The sequence below is a fragment of the Macrobrachium nipponense genome, chromosome 1, assembly GCF_015104395.2.
Source record: "Macrobrachium nipponense isolate FS-2020 chromosome 1, ASM1510439v2, whole genome shotgun sequence".
Lineage (NCBI taxonomy): Eukaryota > Metazoa > Arthropoda > Malacostraca > Decapoda > Palaemonidae > Macrobrachium > Macrobrachium nipponense.
The window spans coordinates 218,535,286-218,554,712 of record NC_087200.1 but is presented as its reverse complement, the minus strand read 5'-3'; positions in this window follow the sequence as shown (position 1 = coordinate 218,554,712).

The window sequence follows — 19,427 nt, the reverse complement described above, 5'->3', positions numbered from 1 at the left end:
TTAATATTGTTAGTTTTGAGTACTTTCAAGTGATATTTCCAAAGTAAAGAAAAACTGGCAAACACCTTATAAAATATAACTATTTTCATTAATCAAAAACATGTGAATTTCCCTTTTTCATATTTTAGTTGCGTATAAGGCAAAGAATAATATCAATCAAACAATCCTATAACATTCCAGTCTATCTTAGAGCTAATGTTAAGAATATCCTACAAAATTCATGCAAAATGATTACTTTTCAACATTTCGTATTGAACAGAATAAACATTATCTATTCTTTACGTCAGAAAAAAGTCCATTTCAGTTTGCAATGATGAGAAGCAATCAACGAAATTGGGTCACAGGACTGAGCATGGAAAATATTGCAGCTTTTTAAGAATGAAAATAGAGAGAGAGAGAGAGAGAGAGAGAGAGAGAGAGAGAGAGAGAGAGAGAGAGAGAGAGAGAGAGAGAATGTATATTTACCTTAATCAACTTTTTTGAGTAAATACATAAAAACTTGTATAGATAAATTGTGGAATATTGCTAATTTATTGCATCATGTGATATCAATATGTGTTAAGTGTTTTTGGAAAGATTTAGTCGCAAATGAACAAATGAAAAACATTGAAAATAATGATTCAAGAAATGACAATGCGTGAAGATATTTTAAATATATATATATATATATATATATATATATATATATATATATATATATATATATATATATATATATATATATGTGTGTGTGTGTGTGTGTGTGTGTGTGTGTGTGTGTGTGTGTGTGTGTGTGTGTGTGTGTGTGTGGTGTGTGTAATGTGTTATTTGTGTACGTATGAGCATGCATATATAGTTCAGAATAAAAAATGCATTGTAAATAAAATTAGATAAAATTAGGTAAAGGTAGTTATGTAACAGAGTAACACCAAACTTTTCCAAAATCGCTCAGTACCTCCTCCAACTGAAAAACGAAGCTTAACCTTACCTCTGGCAGCGGAGATGTGAAACCAGAGATAAGGCTAAAATATCGGGACAGACATGAGAGAAGAGGAGCTTAAATCTTAAGCAATACAATATACCTCGGGAATTCCAGCTGCTGCCGTAAAGAGACTCTTTTAAGACTGGTCGACGTCGTTCCGAGGGAAAATTAACTTTCTTTATTCAGGATAGAGAGAGAGAGAGAGAGAGAGAGAGAGAGAGAGAGAGACGAGAAGAGGGAGAGAGAGAGAGAGAGAGACAGGAGAGCCTGTAGGCACGCCTGTTATAAGATGAGCAGCAACCATCCATTTTCAAACAAAACACTCAAATTTCAATGATCATCACAAATTCACAAATGACCATGCTCCTTTCATTAACGTAATGGGCTCAGCCCTTCAAAGCCTTTTATACCGTTGACAGAAAGAGACAGATTGTTCTCATCAAACGAGCGCAGAGTCAGCCGGAAATTATTACCTACATTTCTTGACTACGTGGAAAACTTGCCCTCTACAACTCTTCCGTAGGAACAACATTTCACCCTTCTGTAAATTTCAGTCCACGTTGGGATCCAGTAGTAAAAGATTAAAGTTTTATAAAACTTGAATACAGAAATATGACAATGACACGATTTTAATTTAGACTGTCAATGCACCTAGTGTCTGACTGTTTATGAAGAAAAGGAACAAAGGTTCTTTGTAGTGTACTTCATACATGTATTGCTTCTGTTATTTCTAAACATTTGGATGTAGAAATAATTTTGGTTTCTACTCCAGACTATTCAGTTAAGAAATTATAAAAGAATTTTCTCTTCTCTTTAGTAAATTGACTGATATTTCATCTTCTAAAAATAAATCACATTAATTCCCATAGAATGCATTGTGGATGAAATTAACAGAATAAAGTGAAAGTTAAATCATAGAGAAAATTTAGTCTCTTGAGGAGAGAGAAAAAGCGCGGGAGATTTATGAAAAGGAGTGAATGACAAATGACTCCAGAAGTCGCTGAGTAATCCATTAAGATGCCGTCAGCGGATTGAACAGATAACTCGTGTCCCAAGAATTCGGTGACGTCGAGTCCTTAGGCAAACCTTCAGGAAGAGACGGACATGTGATATGAAAGGGCCTTTAGGCTTCCTTAAGCCTCTCTGTTCTAAGGATCGAGGTTTTCCCTGGAGGGTAGATAGTGTCACCAGTAGTTTAGGTGAGTTAAAACTAATTATAGCTATCCTATTCACTAACATCAAACCAACCTGAGTTTAAGGAATATATGAATCAATAGGTTCTACAATTCTCCACCCTACCTCGTAAGGGGGTAGTGCACCTTACAGAGTACAATGTATGCATTACTTAAGGTTATTTGCAGCGTCCCTTCGGCCCGTAGCTGTAACGACTCTTATTACTTTGACTGTACCTTCGTTCATATTATCTTTCTTCCATCTTACTTTCCTTCCTTTCCCAACAATTATTTCATTGTGCAACTTCAAGGTTTTTCTTCCTAATAATTGTTTTAACATTATTCTCAGCGTTGAATGACCTCATAGGTCTCAGAGCTTAGTTTTTGGCCTAAAATTACAGTCTAATTCCATTAATATTTTCCTGTAGTAAATCAATTTGAATTTAAATTAATATTCCGCTTTATTAACCTTTTTTTTTTCTCCTAATATTGATAATGATATTTTTTACTTTAAGGCCTTAATTTACAAAATCATGATACGTCATTGCTGTTAGTTTAAGTTAAAACCTTTTAATAAACCTTATCTTATGAAAATATTCTACGAGACAGAAGGTTGTAAGGTCTAAGCTTTCGAAATGTATTTCAGAAGAGAAAGACTAAACCATTATGATATTATAATAATTGTATAATGGCGAATCGTGATAACCTCATAAGTAATTTTTTAATGCAAACTCATTTTTCTTAGCCACATTCGTTGAATATTTAGTGACCAATTCACATACTAGTATATGATTGTAAACCACTCCGTGAAAAACTGATATTTCAGAGGAATCATCCCTTAAGAATCCCAAAAGAAATAACCGCTGGATCTACATATAAATTTCAATATTTGAAGAGAAATCTGTCTTCATCTAATTAATTATTGCCTTCACTTGAAAAAAGAAAAAAAAATCTATAAATGAAGATCTAGGTAGCATGATTAGCATGCATGCAAGCAAATCTAATCTTCATTTCTCAATAAAGCAAGTTAAGACTACGGTGGTCATATACTTGAAATGACTCCCTTTCCTTTTCAGTTTCGCAATGAATTTTGTCTCTGTCTCAATTAACAAGTATTTTCGTAAAGCCCAGCAAATATAAACGTATTAGCGCCGCATAAACATACACACATGAGACCATTCTACTCTAATAACAAGAAATATGGCCCAGGATTTACCCGCGTAGTCAAATTCATCTTCTTTAGTGAAGGCCCAGCGATGTGCTGCTTCATCTTTTGAGAAACATCCATTTGAAATGATTCATTTTCACGCAAACAGCTGAGGGTTTGATGTGAGATCTTTGGGCTTTGAGAATCTCGACAATTATCTTTCTGGTTTGCTTTTAATCTTGACTTAAAGCCTCTCAAACTATTCTTAATTTCCTCTCATCCTTATTCATGAACGCTCATTGTATACATGTAGTTTTCTTTCCTCTGCCCAGCTTTGGCTAATTCCAATATTTACGTGACCATCTAACCTCGATAGTACGACTTTAAGTCTCCATCACACGTACCGGAGTAGTTTTAAATTTTCTTTGAAGTTTTCAGGAATACGAACAATCAATTTTTTCCCGTTTTTATAAGAAATAAGAATTGAAACAATCTCTCTCTCACTCTCTCTCTCTCTCTCTCTCTCTCTCTCTCTCACACACACACACACACACACACACTCATACACACGCACGCAAACACATTTGAAACCTTAACTTTTAAGAGATAGTTATCATCGATAGATGACTAACAATCAATTAAATTCATCATACAAAAACACAATATATATATATATATTATATGTGTGTATGTGTGTGTGTGTATAGTATATATATATATATATATATATATATATATATATATATATATTACAAATGAACAAATATAGAGCAAATTTTAATTATCAATTAAGAACATTGCACCAAATGAAAAAAAAAAAATCAACAAAACATATTGAGAATCTAAGAAATTTTCCTGGTCAAAGTGAAGCCAAAAAACTGAGGCCAGGTGAGGCCAGGTAAGAATTGCTAAGAGATTGCCACTCAGACTGGCAGAGGGGCCGTTGTGACTAGTTTAGAAAAACGACCACGGAAAAAATGAGATACGTAAGTTAACGGTTTTCCTCTTCATACCCATCAACATAGTCTTACGTCTAGCATAACTATAAAAAGGAACAATATAGAATTGAAAATATATTGCGTTTGCGCTCAAGGAAAAACGACCCTGATTTAAAATTAATATTGACAAGATAGTAGATATAAAGTCATTAAGTAAGAGATATGTATAAAAGTGTCGAGCACAACCTTCTCCACGAAAATTGTCTATGATAATAATGAAAAATAGTAAATTAAATCTAATATGACATATTGCATTTCCCCCGAGGAAAATTACCTTATATTATATCGGTGAGAGCTACACTTATAGAATCACAATGAATGGATATGAGAACAAATATCGGATATTTTTTTTATAGAAAGAAATATGTGATAGAATGTGGAAGTGACGTTTACTAGGATGCAGGAGTAATTGTTTTATTTCCAGATGATTTCTGATGTATTTGGAAGTAGTCAAAACAATTGTAAAAGCCATCTGAAAGTGTGTCTGAGTTTGTATAAGCAAGATCAATTCTTAGGGACTAAATAGAATCTGGGAGGTTTAAGCTAAGAAAGTAAATAAAAGCTGTTGAAGAATAAAGCCACACCCCTTTTAACGTCTCTTGGTAAAGACTTGACGGAATATGTTTTTGCATGAGTAATAAAAGAAAAAAAGGCAAGAATATAAGAAAAATAAAAGGTGTAGAAATAAAGAAAAGAGGTTTGCCAAAAAAGAAGGAATAGAGAGAAAAATTATCGAAGCATTTAAGCTCTAAAAAAATTCTTCAAAGTCAGTACGGAATAAACGATAAGAAAGATATATAAAAATGCAATTGTAGAAACACCAGGAAAAACAAGATTTTAAGAAAAAGAACTTAAAAAAAAAAAAACTCAGAAAGAAATTCGCTTTATTGTTGGAGAAGTCTAAAACATGAAGCGTTTTTAATCATTCACAAATGCAAAGACTGTGGTGATATTCTTTTATAATTCCTACTTACGTTCCTTGAAGATCATGACAGTTATTTGCCTCGCAAATTGCATGGAGGATTATTAAGGTCTCTCTCTCTCTCTCTCTCTCTCTCTCTCGTCTCTCTCTCTCTCTCTCTCTCTCTCTCTCTCTTATACACAGATATTCCCATGGAAATATTTAGAAGTAATAAAAAGTTGCAAGAATGCAAAAATGGACGCAATATTTTCAGAAGCTCCACACGCAACACTTTCTTCTAACAAAAGTGTGAAATTTCTTTCATGGCATATTGCAGGTAAACTTAGATAATGCCATGTGGGCAGAATAAACTCCACAACATATCACTAAAAATATTAAGGTGGAAAATGCTGTCGAGTAAAAGTTAGTTTGTATTTTAGTTTGTGAAACCTTACTGTGAAGGCGATACATTACAGAATTGTCTAGCTGTGAAATAGAGAATATATTATTCTGCTCCATTCTCCAACGTTTTGATGGTAGCAAACTGAAGTATTGCAAATAATGTCAGTAGAGATTATTTTTCAAATAACTGATTTCAGTAGTAATCTTGTTATTTTTTCTAATGTCTTCCCAATTTCCAGCTACGTGAAAGGAAGAACAGTAAGTTTCGTATGATTACGAAGATGAAGAGATTACGATGATAGACTAGAAATAGGAAAGAGGATATAAAGATAAAAAAAAGGAAGTATCACTAATCTTAAATAATGAACTTGAAGTAGGATACTAATGGGATTCGTATACATTTGTTTTACTTCTTGTTTGCCCAAAGCACTGAAATGGGTACAGGATATTTAGTCGACTGTCGTGGGGAGGGCTAAAGAGATGGAAATAAGGTAAACATTTAGAAAGGTAATGTTAGAGTGTTTTATTTTATAATTACTACAATTTTGATACACTTTGCATAAAAAAATATTAGTCCATCATCTGGAAACATTAAGATAAGTGCTGTGAGAGAAACTCGAGAAATAAAGCGATTGCCTAATATTGAAAAATATTTGCAAGAAAATATATTCAGACAATACCCATATTTTATGGTTCAATAAAAACTAATGCCAGAAAGTATTAAGCGTTTGCCATAATAGTGGCATTTTATTGAAAACGTTTAAAAAAGAAACTCTAGTATGAATTTTTCTCCTTACAGTATAACACGTCAAGACAGCTATTGCTTTGTTTAACAGTCTAATATAAAATGATAAATTAGCAAAGCAACGGCTGCTTTGTTCCTACATCCTGAGTTTAGGGGAAAGAAAATAAAATACCCCACAATATTTCAATGTTACTTTCGCTTGAAAGTTTGGACCCCCAAATATATATTACCTCTAAAGTGAGGTGTGCGCGCGCGGCGCGCGCGCATTGCCGAGAACGAGCCGGTATGAAAATCAAACTCTCTTAGCAGCCAACATCGTAATGATGAATAGAGTTTAGATTTTCAGAAGGGAACTAGTGCATAGAAAATCTTATACAGAATGTGAGCCTTGTTCTTTAATATTCTGGGAATCTTTATTCTGTTCTGACCTTTCATAGGACGAAAGTGGAAAGTTCTTCATATCACATTATCAGAAGGCGGTCAAGGCAGCACTATAATAATGTATGAATTAACGAGTTACAGGAAATTCGCAATTATTATGATTATTATTATTATTATTTTTTTTTTTTTTTTGCTTTATCACAGTCCTCCAATTCGACTGGATGGATTTATAGTGTGGGGTTCCGGGTTGCATCCTGCCTCCTTACGAGTCCATCACTTTTCTTACTATGTGTGCCGTTTCTAGGATCACACTCTTCTGCATGAGTCCTGGAGACTAACTTCAGCCTCTAGTTTTTCTAGATTCCTTTTCAGGGATCTTGGGATCGTGCCTAGTGCTCCTATGATTATGGGTACGATTTCCACTGGCATATCCCATATCCTTCTTATTTCTATTTTCAGATCTTGATACTTATCCATTTTTTCCTTTTCTTTTCTTCAACTCTGGTGTCCCATGGTATTGCGACATCAATGAGTGATACTTTCTTCTTGACTTTGTCAATTAACGTCACGTCTGGTCTGTTTGCACGTATCACCCTATCCGTTCTGATACCATAGTCCCAGAGAATATTGCCTGATCGTTTTCTATCACTCCTTCAGGTTGGTGCTCGTACCACTTATCACTGCAAGGTAGCTGATGTTTCTTGCACAGGCACCAGTGGAGGGCTTTTGCCACTGAATCATGCCTCTTTTTGTACTGGTTCTGTCAAGTGCCGGGCATTCACTTGCTATGTGGTTTATGGTTTCATTTTTCGTATTGCACTTCCTACATATGGGAGAGATGTTATTTCCGTCTATCATTCTTTGAACATATCTGGTTCTTAGGCCTGATCTTGTGCGCTGTTTTATCATTCCTTCAGTTTCCTTCTTTAGCTCTCCCCTCTGTAGCCATTGCCAATTGTCATCGCTGGCTAGTTCTTTAGTCTGTCTCATGTATTGTCCCATGCATTGGTTTGTTGTGCCAGTCCTCTGTTCTGTCTGTCCTTTCTTTTTCTCCTGTCTCTGTATATTTCTGGTCTTCGTCTACTTTTATTAGTCCTTCTTCCCATGACACTCTTTAGCCGCTCGTCTTCACTGTTTTTCAGATATTGCCCCAGTGGCTCTGTTTTCGATGTTTGATGCAGTCCTCTATACTTAGTAGTCCTCTCCCTCCTTCCTTTCGTGTTATGTATAGTCTGTCCTATTTGCTCTTGGGTGTAGTGCTTTGTGTATTGTCATATGTTCCTGGTTTTCTGATCAATGCTGCGGAGTTCTGCCTTCGTCCATTCCACTATTCCTGCACTGTATCTGATTACTGGCACTGCCCATGTGTTTATGGCTTTTATCATATTTCCGGCGTTGTGTTTTGACTTGAGTATCGCCTTGAGTCTCTGCATATATTCTTTCCTGATCGTGTCCTTCATCTCTTGGTGTTTTATATCTCCTCCTTCCATTATTCCCAGGTTATTTGTATCCTGTCTCTCTATGTGTTTTTTGATGTTGCTCCCATCTGGGTAGCGTTTATCCCTTCAAGTTCTCGGTTACTTTGCCTTTTTGTATGTTGACTAAGGCGCATTTTTCTATTCCAAACTCCATCCTGATGTCCCCAGATACAATCCTTACAGTCTGGATTAGGGTATCTATTTCCTTGATGCTCTTACCATGCAGCTTATTATTATTATTATTATTATTATTATTATTATTATTATTATTATTATTATTATTATTATTATTATCGTCATGAGTCAGAAGTCAGAATACCCATGAAATTGTAACAAGGTCCCAAAAAATGCAATCGAGGCAGAGAGAGAGAAGAGAGGAGAGATCGAGAGAGGAGAGAAATTGTAAAGTCAAAGTGGAGAAATTACATAATAAAATAAATATAGTGCCAAAAAATTCACTACCCGCACTGTGATGGTAATTGCTTCATAGCAAAGGAAGATAAAGGAAAGGAAGAACGCATTTTCGAGAAGTTCGGCAATAAGGAGTTTTTGCGCCCATGTTGGAGCGCCTTTCCCTCGCGGCTGTTCTAGAATCGTCGGGCATGTTGTTGAGCGCAAAATACGCCGCCAATATTACGTGAGAAACGCCGCGATTCTCTGATGCAATACCTCGTCTAGATTCATCTAAGAAGTTCTAGAAATCCCTGGAGTCGGTGACGTTTCGCCGTAGGCTCCGCCCCAGGATGCCGTATAAATAAGGCGGAGGAAGTAGCAGCAGAAGGAGGAGATATAGAAAGTGATCGTAAGAGAAAGATATCGAAAGAGAGATGGATCACCAGTTAGTAAGAGCCACAGATCAGATTATCAGTGAAAGATCAGCAGCAGCAGAGAATCTTCCCGTGAGATACGAGAAAAAGGAACCGACGAAGTATCAATCAAAAGAAGAGTTGTTCGAGTGTTTGTTGGATATTGGTCTAGTCGTCTTCCGGTGTGGACGGCCGAGTTGTCTCTACGTTTGAGCGACTTCGAAGAAGAAAAGGGGTAGAGTTCCTGTCTTACGAATAGACTAGTTTCTGCAATACGGAGTCAAGGGGACGTCTGCAATTGCGGCCCTCCTTTAGTGAAGCCACCGCTATGAGTCACTAAACCGTCCTGCAAGTATTTGAATTACCTCACTGTTTCCCCCAGTTCATGCAATGTAAGATTCAATCTTTTATGTAAATAGGAGATACCATTCTGTATTGTACCTTTTGGTATTAAGTAAACCTTTTGGTAAATCAAACCCTTTTGTTGTGTTAGTGTTTCTTTTTCTATATTCGTATCCCCAGTTTGTTTCACTGTTTGTGTTGATAATTTTTGTTTTTTTTTTTTTTATTATTTCATATCGAACCTGAAGCGGACCTCTCTCAGAGGCCGTAACATAGTGTCGAACCCCTTTCACACAGGGATATTTCCGGGGGGACACCGTAACATTGTCTCTAAGATCTCAGGGTCTGTAACATTTGTGGCGACCTTGCCTAGGCTATCAACACTTTAACAGTTTGAAATAGGGGGGGGGAGAATATAGAAAGAAAATCAGAAATGAGTGAGATGGTGAAAGTTTTTTTTTATTGAGTTCGGTAAGCTACTAGTCCCTAGAGGGGAATGATCTCCGTAAGTATGTTGAAAAGAAAGAAAGAGAAAAGTATGAGAGAGAGAGAGAAGTAATGAAAATGCAGCAGGAAGAGAGAGAGAAAGAGCGTATGCATGAACAGGAAGAGAAGAGAGAAAGAACGTATGCATGAGTTGGAAATTGCTCGGTTAAGGGAAAGTACTCGTAACAGTCGGACAGGCGAAAAAAAAAAACGAAAACAGAGCTGATAGGTTAGGTATGAGTACTGTGTTAAAATTAGTACCAAAGTTCGATGAGGAAGATGTTTACGACATATTTCATGTGTTTTGAGAAGCTAATGGAACGAGTAGGTCTCCTAAAGAAACGTGGACTTTATATTTGCAGTCAGTTTTGAGTGTTAGGGTGCTTACTGTGTATAAGTTTGCCTGTCTAAGGAGGAATGTGATAATTATGATATTGTGAAAGAAACTGTTCTTAGCGTGTTGTTACGACCTGTGTAGGTCGTAGTTCAGGTTCTTTAAATTTTTGATTTTTTAAAGGAGGCGTAGGCAGTATGTTATTTATGTAACTCGGTGAATTGAGGGAAGAACAGACCAAACACTTCACTTAAATAAATTCAACTTGGTATCAGGAGTAACCTAAAGCTACTAAGACGAACTCCAACAGACTACAAAATAACCTGGAGGACTAATATACCGAGTCCTCTAAATACCCAAGGTTGACCTATAGCTAATAATCTAAACCCTAACATAGAAAAACTAAACGGATCAAAAGTATGGCTCATATATTAAGCCGGGCCCATAAAATCAACAAACCATTATCCTATTACTAAACAGATAGGCAGAAGGAAGACAGGAGAAATGAAAGGCAGAAAACCTTAAAATTACCTGCCTACACACAAATGTTAAAGACTAAACCCAATAACAAAATAATAAAACATAGCACAATGCGGCATACAATGCGCCTATCACATTAAACCTTATGCATGGATACTTAAATACATTCTCATAAAAGGAATTATGTTGAGGGTCATAATTTATAGATACTATATATATATATATATATATATATATATATAATATATATATATTATATATATTAGATATATATATATAGATATATATATATATCTCCACACTGCATTAACTATCCGTGTGATAACTTGTAACAGTACTTATCCATATATTGGATTTAGACGACAGAGAGGGGTTGAACGTTCATCAGCATCAGAGGGAGTATCATTAACACCAGGTAAACGGCTGAGTGTATCCATAACGATAATGAAAACATCGTAAACTTTACCTGGGTAATGACTCCCTACATTCCTCCTAATGGACCCTCAGTCCACAGACGAGCAGAGTAGCAGATGTGATGACGCTCTTTGATCAACGGGCTGATATAGTACCTCCAACAGTGCCGGGACGGAACGACGGCAGCCGTCTTCCGCGGGATCCTCAGGCGGGGAAATGACGCAAAGCGAATGGTCGCAAAAGTGACACATACACTTGCAGGACGTAACAAGCGAGGTGGCTATCGCAGGTGACAATACCCCTGCATACGTGGGCCGTGATCCAAAGAAGTGTACAATTTACCGCGGGTGGCTCAAGGACACCAGTGAAACAATCCTCCAAAGGTACAATTCCTTATGAGGAAAAAGAAAAGGCGTCCATCAACGGCTGCTAAATTAGGATCTACGTCTGAGATCAAGGTAGGGTCCGAACTCCTCGTCCCAGGCAGCAGCAGTCTCGTCCACGGTTCTCACTAAAACCCAAACACTCGAAGAGAAAAAAAACAAATAAACAAAAGAGTTAATGGCCATTCACTAATTAACGAAGGCGGAGGGGCGAAGGTTATCGCAGCACTCTTATGAACAGGGCAGTTAGCAATTACTCCTGCCGAAGGCCGAATTTATTTATAAACGATGAAATAACTTAATTTAAACATGACATTATACGTATTTTACAATTGCCCTTCCTCAACGAGACCCTCAAGTGTATAATGTATTTTATCGAAGAAGAAAATTTCCTCTCCCTTCTAAACTATTTCCCTCTTTCTTTCGCCGAATTTCTCCTCCTTCCTTATATTCCTATTTTCATTTCCACCCCTCTTGGGGCTTTTTCTTATAATATTTATGTCGGCTCCATCTGACATTCCCTTTTCCTGTTTTCCCACCGTTTTCCACTCTATTTTGTTTTTTATTTTTTTTTTTATAGGATCAAACATGGAAAGCTGCCTAGGACCCAACTCTTTGACTTTATGTAGGTGGTCATATTTAAAAAATAATTTCTTTCCTACTTTGTTTGTGGCTGCAAACTTCGATTCTTTTGTCGCAATGTTTAGTAACCATGCGAAACGTCCAAACGTTTGGTTTAAATTCTAGGAAAACGAAACCACAGTTCGCAGAGAATCAGAAAAATGTCCCAAAAAAAGAGGAATAATCTTTCTGGAAATGAAAAACGTATTCTTCAACCGAGGACAGAGTATTCACAAAGGGTCCAAATAACATAAGATGCAAAATGAACTGGGGGGTTAACCTTTTTTTTTATTTTTTTTTTTAATATGACGATTCTCAGAAGCAAGTCTACTATAACATATGCCTAATGATATACGCTAAGCTGTAATAATCAATTATACAAATATATCTCGTTTGATACTGGTGGTTAGTTCTAATGCTCTAATAATTAAGTAAGAGCTTTCTACAGCTTTCTAAAAACAATTTATTTTAAACATTAAGGTTCTTAGAAGTAACTCTGCAAAACATAGGTCTAATGGGGACATCTCTCGTTCGATGCTGGAGGCAGGTTCTAATATACGTAATAAGCAAAAACGGCTTTTTCCTTTCAGAAATAATTAGACCTCAAAGGGGAACTTGTAAAACAGAACTGGATCTAATCACTCACAAGGTCAACAGCATTAACCTCTAGGCTTAGTTTTTTAGTCCATTCTGGGGAAAACTGAACGGAGTGACGAGGGCGTGTTTGCACTGCAGCCCTTGTGACCAAATTAGGATTGAGTCACCTTCTTTGAAGATACTAATTCCAGGTTTATTAGAAGTTCTGGAATTTTTCTTTGTATACTTTGAACATTTTCTTACCGACTTGGCGTCTTTGATGCTCCGAAATGTTCATTAAACTTATCCCTTTAAAAACAAAACACTAGCGTCTTGTATGAGGCACTTTGTCCGGAATAATTGGTCTTTTTTGTTTTCATTTGTAAAACTGCAATTAAAAGATTTAAAAGGTTAATTTTTTTTCTTGACAACTAAATAATTTGACGAAAGAATGTTCCATACGATTTCATAAACTCGAGTTTTGAGAACAATATATTTCGTTTGTTTTTTTGAAAAAAGCCATAATCTCATTCTAGTAAATTTATTAATACATTTATCCAACACAGTTTCCATTAAAGGACACCCTTTTCCCCATAAAATATCTTAACAAGCGATGTCAATTTATATCCAGTTGTGGGGAAAAGGTTGCATCTCGGATGAAGTTCCAGTACAAGAGAGAAATCTTCCCATTACCATTTTTAATGAGACTTTAAAACTCCGAATTATTTACGATTACCGAGTTGACTAAAACAAACAAAGGTATTTACAATGAATATTAGAAGCAAATATGAAATTCTGGTAAAGTGGACTACGAGATTTGAATGTAATTACTCTGCCTCATTATCACAGATAGAAGTGAATTAGGTTGGAGAGGAGAGAGAGAGAGAGAGAGAGAGAGAGAGAGAAGAGAGAGAGAGAGAGAGAGAGAGAGAGAGAGAGAGAGAGAGAGTAAAGCAAAACTGAAGTATCTAGAGACAGACCTCTCAAACGACCTGAGTTTATCTGAAATGTATTCCAGTGATATTTAGACAAGCAAAATTTTTGGTTCTACTAGACACTTTGGGATTAGTTGAGAAAATCTAAACTATTTTTTTTGTTCATGTCAGGGAAAATGTATTTTCTTAACACATGATATCTCAGGGATCATGAATTGTAAGGTTCTTGTCCTGAAATTTAAACTTAAGATTTTTATGTTTGAACTGCTTTAACTTGTAGAATTGAATTATTTCCTTTACGTTCTAAAACAGCAAAAAAATTATGATTCATTTAAATTTATAATTATTTCTCTCTTAATGATTTTAAACAACATTATGTACCGCTTCCATAAAAACTCCAATATTACAAATGAAAGCAAATTCAAGATATTAATTGCACTGAACGTTAAGTCCATTGGAGCTTCATTGTTCTTAGTAGTTATCTGAATTCAGAACATATCAGTGTTAGTAGTGGGTTAAACATTTTAATATACATATATATATATATATATATCTATATATATTATATATATATATATATATATATATATATATATATATATATATATATATATGTGTGTGTGTGTGTGTGTGTATGTATATATATATATATATATATTTATATATATATATATATATATATCTATATATATATATATATATAATATATCATATATGTATATAATTATATTTAATATATATTGTATGTAATATGTATATATATAGATACATATATATATATATAGGGGTATATATATATATATATATATTATATCTATATATATATATACATATATATATTTTGATAGTGTATAGCGCCTCTGTTTATTTGATATTGCACTTATTACTTTTTTCCTTTTTGGGGGTAACATTAACATTCGCTCTGAAAGGTTTCTTTCAGGTCTATCAAAGGTTCTTTATTGCCTTATGGAGCAAAGTTGTCCGTTAACGGAATCCAGAGCAAAAATCGTATCAAAGTTTTTATGAAATATGTATCTGTTGTTATTTACTTTACTATTTTGATGGTTTGGTGCAGATCGATATTCTGCTGAAGGAAACTAGGTTGTTTATTTTTACAACAACTTGTGTGCGGAGGATTGTTAGCTTAAACAGAGAATACTGACCCAATTTTATTTATTCAGACAAAATCGAAATAAACTGCTTTCCTCTTGATAACGCGCTAGCTAAAGGTTAGCGGTAGCGACATCTGTTTGTCACTATTTTCAAAATATTACAAAAAAATAAAAAAAGAAGAAAAAAAAGATAATTGATTTTTTTTTTGACACAGTGAGAAAATAATGTAAATTTGCCTTTTTTATTATATATATTTCATTACTATATGTGTTATGCATGATAAAATCGCCACCAACCCCCACCCCGCCCCCCACAAACAAAATGAAGAAATTCGCGAGAGCAGCCAGGGAGGGAGAACTTGAATTGGGAATTTGTCAAAAATATGTGAATTGTGATATCTAATATTTGTCTGCACACAAAGAAATTACAATAATTGTGTTTCCAGTCATAAATAATTCATCACACTATGTGTTTTAAGTATGAAACGATCCCCATTCCCCCTTTTCCCCCCCCCCAAATATAAATAATAAACTTATTCAACTGAATAGCCAGGGATAAATTATACTTATTTAAAATGCCATAAGTTATGTTCATGGTTAAAAATGTAAAAAAAGTAAAAAAATAATAAATAAATAAAAAGAAGCAGAACTAAATTAAATGTTGTATTCTGTAACATTTTCGAAAAATGTAAATGCATGATAGTAAATTGTGTCCTTAATCATAAAACTTTTTTTTCTCCAAAAGCATATTACACATAAATCATATGTAAAATAATGAAAGCATACACAGAAAATCCACCATGAAACAATGTATCGTATATAAGAATTAATTATCAAAATAAATTAATATGCCCATATGAAACGTCATCTGCTGTATTCACCGACAATCCTGGTCTTCATACCCTTGCTCACGCCTCTTCATCCTCTATTTCGAAGGCCTTCCAGTGTTCTTCGTATGCTAGGAGGAGGCCGAGGCGGAGGCGGAGGAGGAGAAGGAGGAGGAGGAGGAGGAGAGGCATTACTGTTGCTTTCCCCCGGACACCCAGGGGGGTGGGGTGGAGGTGCCGTGGTAATAGACGAGTGCCAGTAGGTAGTTTCGCTTCGTATGGTGATCGGGGAAGCATTGGTCTCTCTGAAGAGATGTGTAAATATATTTTTTTTGGTACGAAGCACAACGAGAATTGGTGTCCTGGCGAACGCCCTTCGTAGAGGAAACACGGTGGTACCTCTGCCTTCCTTCCTCTGCTTCTTGAAGTCTAAGAGGCCCACTAGTGGCCCTGACACTTCGCACAGTGGGGGGTGCCACCAGGAGAAAGGAAGTCGAGACATGGGGTCAGCGATCTTCGACTTCCCTTTTGGAGGCTCGTCTTCAGGCGTCGACGAAGGCACAGCAGCAGCAGCAGCAGAAGCCGCATCACCAGAAGTGCCAGTGGCAGGAGAGACATCAGCAGATGTACCAGGAGTGGACATAGCAGCATCAGAAGCAAAGCAGGGACATCAGGGGCAGCAGGATCATCCGGGGCAGTTGCAGAGGAAGACGCATCAGGGAGAAGGGCAAGATCACTAACAGGAGACCGCTCATACTTCTGGATTGAATTCCATCAAACTGGTATACATGCTAATCCATGGAGCCGTAAAGAGGTTCAGTTTATGTAGGTCTGTGGTAAACTTGCGATGGAAATGTAAGCATTTTGCAATGCTGTTTGCAGCAGCAAGTACATCAGCATTATTTTTACCACTTCACCGAGAATCATTCTCGCATGAAAAACAGCTGGAAGAAACCTATGGCACTCGTTGATACTGGCACTTTCAGCAACAAAACATCTGTCAGCTCATGCAATAAGGGATGAGGGCGAGTCAGATCCGTAGACCATCCTTCATCTCCCTTATGAGCAACATTATCTCGCCTTGTGTTCTTGCTCCACTACGGAAACAAAGGTGATCTCCTCCTCTTCACTGTTATCAACACTTTCAATTTCGGACATAAAATCGTCACTGCTATCGTCACTATTTGCGTCACTTCCCCTCTTCACAGGCAACAAAAGGCTGTCTATCTCTTTTGACATTAAATTACACATTTGGAACTTCGTTGGGACCGATAAATACTAGAACTTGTTTAGGTGGAGGGATGAAGAAGCCCTCAACAAAGCTGTATCTCCATATGCTCCTCACTCTAATAAGAAATTGCTCTAATACACTATGGTATTTTTCAAAACACCACGTAACACCCTTGCAATATAACATAAAAAAAAAAAAGTATGACAATTGAGTGGGAAATATAGGCGTTATAGGCGTAGGTGGTTTGCACACGGAAAGGTCAACAAAACTGTTCCAAGAAGTTCAAGTGAGTCAAGTGACTGAATGGAATCTTTCAGAATTGTGGCATCCGACAACAATGAGGTGCGAAGGTGTAAACACCAACTGCAGCCAATCAGAGCGTCAGCTGATGATGTCATCAGTGACCAATGATGGCGAAGACACTTTCCCGCCGCCGATGAACCTAGTCGAGAAATTCTTTCGTTTATGCTCTGCTGTTGGAAGAAATCTTTAGAGAGAATATATATTCTCTGGCCTTTTTGTTTGTCAAAATGACGACGCCCCATTGAAATATGGCTGTATTTCATTGCATTGTTTATTAAACCAACATATATGCCATTCACCAAACAGTGACGACACAACTGCCATGAATTTTCCACCTTTAAAATTTTCAAGGAATTTCATTCACATCTATTTGATCATCCCTGTGGGGAAAAATATTATTTCATAATAAATAAAAACATTGATGATAACTATCTCCACTAGGATTATGCTTTGGTTGCTAACTTTATAAGCAAATCAACCGAACAATAAATAATCTGACAGACTATTTAGGCACTTATCTATCCCTCAGAGACCTTTAGACCTAAGCAGAGATTGAAGTTTATATGGAAAGGAGATTATAATATAGGGTTGCAAATCAATAGTTAGGTAACTATTCAGATTAGTGGAAAATAATTCAGAATTATAAACACAATAAAATTGTGTTTATAATTCTGGAAAGGTTTACATCTATACATATTTGAAAATAACGTACAAAGTGCTACTGCGGGGAAAAAGTGCATTTAATATAATAATGCATGTATTCATAAACATGCATAAATGGTATGTAAATACTTTCTATGCATATGGGAATGTAATAATAACTAAAAAACTGCAAGTATGCTCAGTCTTCAGATATTAAATCCATCAGTGTGTCATGGATACCAACCAAACATTAACACACACACATAAAACTCGGAACAGTAAGTATTTTCACTTGTCATGTTAAGGGCTCGTACACAGAACAATCATGAAAGACAGAAGAACTAAAGTTGGAGAATAAGAACTAAGATGGTTAATCTGAGGATTTACCGGACCACCCAAAACAAAACATCCTTGCTTCAATATTGCCTAAGAACTATCTAGTGAATATACCTGAATTCGCCAGGTGTAAGTCCGTATTTGTTCTTAATTCCACTCAAGCTTGAAAATGATTAAGATAATAACAGTGACCAAAACATTGTGAAAGGCGAAAAGAAAAATAAACTGAAGTATTCCGAAATATGAAATAGAGGAAATGCTGATAAAGATGGCATCAACCTCCGGACTTTCAGTGAGAATAATGAGATCATCTACCAAATGATAAACATATAGAAAGAAATAGTAATTATTAAAATATACGGACAATTTTATATTTATGGATACAGAATATTGTTGTGATACACATGAAAAATGACCGATTAAGTGACAATATGGCACCTAATAGGAAATGACATACCGCGAAGAACTGATGCAAAAGAGACAGTCTGACACAGGAAATATGTGCATAGAATACATGATCGAAAAAGCAACTTCACATTTCCAAAATGGAAAATAATTCACCCCTCACACGGTGACAGAAACACGTTCTGTACCCATGCGGTATTTTTCATGAATTCCTGATGGACTTGCATCCGGACTCAATTCTCATATCCGGACTCATGAGAGTCCTGCCCTGTACAACGGATATCGAAGCTTAGAGCAATAAACCATTGAAGCAATAAGTTTCAAATTTCGATGCAGAGTTAGATCAACAAGTCTATTTAGGCGGAAGAAAAAGTAAGTAAAAAAAGCTGTATAGCAAAACGGATGCAGGTGAAATTTTTAGCTATATGTCTGTCTGTATGTATAAGTGTGGTTATATTCACCAATGCCGTAATGTGAATAAAAAAGTCGCGAATATAAATATGAAAAGTTATATCGTCCCTCTCTCTCTCTCTCTCTCTCTCTCTCTCTCTCTCTCTCTCTAACTGTTGATGTCTCTATCAACTGCGATAGCTCTCTCTCCTCTCTCTCTCTCTCTCTCTCTCTCTGTTGACTCTGCTGTCCTGTTGATGGACTTTGCTAATCTGGATATAGACCAATCAGACTTTCATAGCAATAGCCTGGCAGCAAACGGCTCTATTTTTGCATTCATGGTCTGATCACAGCTGAAGCGCTTCTGGAATGGAGTGTGAATTTGACTTTAACTATTTCTTTCCTTCAGAATATTTTTCATTCCCACCTACTGGTAGGCAAATAGTTTCATTAAAATACAAATAAAATACAAGTAAAAATAATGGTTTGTGAATTCTTTACTCCCTTACCTGCTGGTATGCAAATGATGCAGTTTAAATGCAATTAAGATGCAAATAACAATGGTTGTTCGTAGACACTTTACTCTTGCCCTGCCGGTATGGAAATATATTGTTCAATT